Source organism: Elaeis guineensis, chromosome 5 (genome assembly GCF_000442705.2).
Source record: "Elaeis guineensis isolate ETL-2024a chromosome 5, EG11, whole genome shotgun sequence".
NCBI classification, from domain to species: Eukaryota; Viridiplantae; Streptophyta; class Magnoliopsida; order Arecales; family Arecaceae; genus Elaeis; species Elaeis guineensis.
The window spans coordinates 59,749,659-59,754,779 of NC_025997.2; positions in this window are offsets into that span (position 1 = coordinate 59,749,659).

Sequence of the window (5,121 nt, forward strand, 5' to 3'; positions counted from 1 at the left end):
GGACTTGAATCCAATCAAGCCCAAACCAAATCTAATTAAATCATATTTAATTATACTTAATCTCAGCCCATTGGCTTAATCAAATTAAGCCAATTAGCAATCAAATTGCTAATCGATCCTCCTGCAACACTTGCACTGGGTTAAATGTCAATCGTATTGATTATTTAATCCTATAATGATTCTTAATCGTTGATCAACCATCCGATCGGATCATGAACTCTAATGTGTGTGACCTCATAGGTCTGAACCTAAACCGGTAGCATAGAAATAAATTTCTATACCAATCGAAGTGACCATCTAGCAATGGTACCCGACGTCCGGATAGGTCGAATGTGTAGAACAACATCCTTAGAACCCATGCGGATATAGTTTTCATATAATTCATTCCCTTGATCAAAATGATCATAGGACACCCCAGAGCTCAACTGTCAACTCTGATCAGGTTGTCCACATTGTATTTCAAAATATCAAATCCATCTGATGGATTACCCTGGCCAAGGTTTTGCTAAATTGAAATACAGCGACTCATTCTTCTCCAACTCTTGGAGTGGTCAATCCCATCTCGATCACACTCTGACTTCGCAAGTACTTGACTGTGCCCAGAAGCCTTCCGTCCCTGAATTAGAAATTCAGTTAGTCCAGTACCAAAGCACAGTGAGTTGCTTGCAAGTCAATGAGGCGATCTCAAGTCTAAGGGACATTTATACCTATATCCCATCAGAGATATTCTTGACAGCAGAATGCTCTAGAGTTGGTCACGTTCAATGACGATGTACCCTTACATCTCACCTGTATGCCATACCAGTGTCTCCACACTCCTTGGTTAAGAGGACAACCAACCCATATGGCCTACAGCGACCTATGCTTGATAGAAGCTGTCGTCCTTATTAACAGCCTATCATTTGGTCGTGAACAGTTTTAAGGACTAATCGATAAATCCTCTCTTTATCGAACTTAAATAGTCCTAAGGACTTCATCATAACAACGGAGTTCATTAGAAGATGAAAGCTTATGATGAAAATGCCAAATATATTTTATTTATTAACAAATCAATTACAATACTTGGTTGCTCAACCGTCAACAGCTTGACGATTGGCTTTTTGGGACACATTTCCCAACAACTCCCACTTGTCCTAAAGCCACTCGGCACAGTATCTAATACCCATCTTCGACTTATGGTTGTCGAACTCCTTTATTGCCAGGGCTTTAGTGAAGGGGTCGGCTAGGTTCTCCTTTCCATCGATCTTCTGAAGGTCGACGTCACCTCGATCCACGATCTTTCAGACCAGGTGGAAGCGGCGCAAGATGTGCTTCGTCCGCTGATGTGCTTTGGGTTCCTTCGCCTGAGCTATGGCACCAGTGCTGTCGCAGTAGAGCAGGACCGGACCATCGAGGGAGGGTGCTACTCCGAGCTCGTTGATGAATTTCCTCAGCCACACAGCTTCCTTCGCGGCATCTAATGCTGCGATATACTCTGCTTCACAAACAGAGTCTGCCACAGTATGCTGCTTGGAACTCTTCCAGCAGATGGCTCCACCATTCAGAGTAAAGATATAACCCGACACACTCCTGCTGTCATCATGGTCAGATTGGAAGCTAGAGTCTGTGAATCCCACAAGTTTCAGATCTGACTCACCATAAATCAACCATTGGTCCTTAGTATTTCTCAAATACTTAAGGATGGCTTTAACCACTTTTCAGTGGTTTTCTCCAAGATCAGATTGGTATCTACTCACTACTCCTAGTGAGTATGCCACATCTGGTCTTGTACATGTCATGGCGTACATGATAGATCCCACAGCTGAAGCATATGGGACTCTACTCATACGCTCTCTCTCTTCAGGAGTTGTCGGACAATCCTTCTTAGAGAGAGAAATTCCTTGGCCTATCGGTAGATAGCCCTTTTTGGAATTCTCCATGCTGAACCTCTTCAGCACAGTATCTATGTACATGGACTGGGATAACCCAAGCATCCTTTTAGATCTATCCCTATAGATCTTCATCCCTAGGATGTAGGATGCTTCACTCAAGTCCTTCATGGAGAACTGTGATGACAACCAAACTTTTATTCCCTGTAGTGCGGGGATGTCATTCCCGATTAAGAGAATGTCATCCACGTACAAGATAAGGAATACCACAACTGGACCATTTGCCCATTTATAGATGCAGGGCTCTTCTCCATTCTTAATGAAGCCATACGTTTTGATCACCTTATCAAAACGCATGTTCCAACTCTGAGAAGCTTGCTTCAATCCATAAATGGATCTCTGAAGCTTGCACACCTTGGACTCATCTGTGGATGTAAACCCCTCAGGTTGTATCATATACACCTCTTCGGTCAGCTCTCCATTAAGAAAAGCTGTCTTTACATCCATCTGCCAGATCTCATAATCTAGATGGGCAGCTATTGCAAGCATTATCCGAATAGATTTGAGCATTGCCACAGGAGAAAATGTCTTGTCATAGTCAATACCATAACGTTGACGATACCCCTTGGCAACCAGACGGGCTTTATAGGTCTCCACCTTTCCGTCTGTGCCCCTCTTCCTTTTGAAGACCCATTTACACCCAATGGGTTTAACCCCTTTAGGTGGGTCAACCAATGTCCATACATCGTTGACCTTCATGGACTCCATTTCGGATTTCATGGCTTCAAGCCATTTCTCGGAATCAGATCTCTGCATAGCATCCATATAGGTGATCGGATCCTCATTATTCTCATTAAGTTCGATGGGATCACCGTCCCGGACCAAGAAACCGTAGTATCTGTCCGGCTGACGCGGTACTCTACCGGATCGCCTTAATGGTACAGGTATATTGGGCTCCGGATCTGATCTAATCATATCCGACTCAGGTTCAGCTATTGGTGTCGGTCCTTCTACCTGTTGAACTTCATCAAGTTCAACCTTAGAGGCAACGGTTCCTTCACCAAGGAACTCTTTTTCTAAAAAGATTGCCTTAAGGCTGACGAACACCTTTTGTTCATCAGTATGGTAGAAAAAATATCCTTTTGTCTCTTTGGGGTACCCTATGAATGAGCATTTGTCAGATCTAGGTCCAAGTTTGTCTGTGACTAATCGTTTGACATAGGCCGGGCACCCCCAGACCCTAAGGTGTGAAAGTGCTGGCTTACGTCCCGTCCATATCTCATATGAAGTCTTAATTACAGACTTACTTGGAACCCTATTTAATAGATAACAAGCCGATTCGAGTGCATATCCCCAGAAGGATATCGGCAAGCTAGCAAAATCCATCATGGATCGGACCATGTCTAACAGAGTCCGATTCCTCCTTTCAGACACACCATTATGCTGTGGTGTTCCTGGAGGAGTCCATTGGGAGAGAATCCCATTCTCTCCTAGATATGTGAGAAATTCACTAGAAAGGTATTCTCCTCCTCGATCAGATCGAAGAGTTTTAATACTCTTCCCAGTTTGTTTTTCTACTTCACTTCGGAATCGTTTGAACATTTCAAATGAATCCGACTTATGTTTCATCAGATAGAGATATCCATATCAAGATAGGTCATCCGTGAAAGTTATGAAGTAGAAATATCCACCTCTAGCACTGGTGCTCATGGGTCCGCATACATCAGTATGTACTAGGCCCAAGAGCTCAGTAGCTCTCTCACCTTTTCAGTAAAAGGTAACTTGGTCATTTTACCAAGAAGACAGGACTCACAGGTTGGAAGTGATTCACAATCACTTACTTCGAGGATTCCCTCTTGAGTCAACCTGTTTATTCTGTTCTTGTTTATATGACCTAGCCTACAGTGCCATAAGTAGATATCTGACACACTATCTAATCTAGGGTGCTTGCCAGTAGAATAGACTCTTATCAGGCTTGATCTTTTTGGTCTGGCTCTGCACAGATGTCCCAGCCTGAACTTGCACCTTCTTGACTTTCTTCTTCTTGTTCTTCTTTTCTTTCTCAAAGGGTCGAGAACCAGAAGATGAACCTCCCACTGAGTTCACCGACTCCTTGAGGAGTTGGTGATCCTTCTCAAAGTTTTGAAGCAACCCCATTAACCCATGGTAGTTTACTTCAGGCTTTGTCATTCTATAATGAGTGAGGAATGGGAGACAAGACTTGGGCAGCGAGTTCAGTATTGCATCTTTCCCAAGCTGCTCATGCAAGGGAAAGCCGAGCTTGCTCAATCGTTTCATCAGCTCGATCATGTACAATACATGATCAGTGATAGAGACTCCATCCCGTATTTTGGCGTTGAAGATGGCACAACTAGTCTTGTGCCTCTCTACGTCATCGGGTGTGCCAAAGGTATCCTCCAACACTTGAAGCATGTCCTTTGGCTGAGCCGTCTCGAATCTGCGACTGAACTCGTCGCTCATGATAGCAGCCAGCATGATATAGCGCACCGTGGTCCGGTCACTGAGCCACTTCTGGTAAGTGTCTCTAGCTGTTCCACGTGCATTGACAGCTGGCTCCTCAGGTGCAGGATCCATTATCACATATAGGATCCGTTCATGCTCCAGGACTATCTTCAACTTTCGGTACCAGCTACCGAAGTTGGGTCCCACCAACTTATCATTGTCCAACAATGATCGGAGCGATAGGGAAGTGGCCATATTTGCACAAAGGAGAACCATAACCTAATTAGTAATTGATTCATTAAACCTAAAGATTTGGACTTTAATCAAAAGGTTTCTCCCACTATTTTATTCGAATTGGTAGCCTCTACCTCCAATTCGAGGAATTACCCTAATTCCTTAGCGGGTACTAGAATCCACTTAGACTGCACACAAGCCCAACTTTGGTTGGCCAACCCATGTACATCTAAGGGTAGGTTCATAACCAATTGTTTCTCTAAACAATTTCTAGTAATTTTAATTTTGCCCCAGAAACCTAATCAGTAGGCTTTGGCCTCCACTGTAAGGATCCAGTTAGGTCCAACCATTAACATGATCATACATGGTGTATCTAACCAACGAATGATTAAGCCCAACTTTGGTTGGCTCACCTAACCACCATTAGAGAGACACTTCCAAGTCATCATATGATGAGTGATAATTCCATTAGTCAACAAGCACCAGGCCTTTGGGTCTGCAATGATTATTGAGTTCATGGACTCATTATCAAACACCTTAATGGGAGGCTATGACT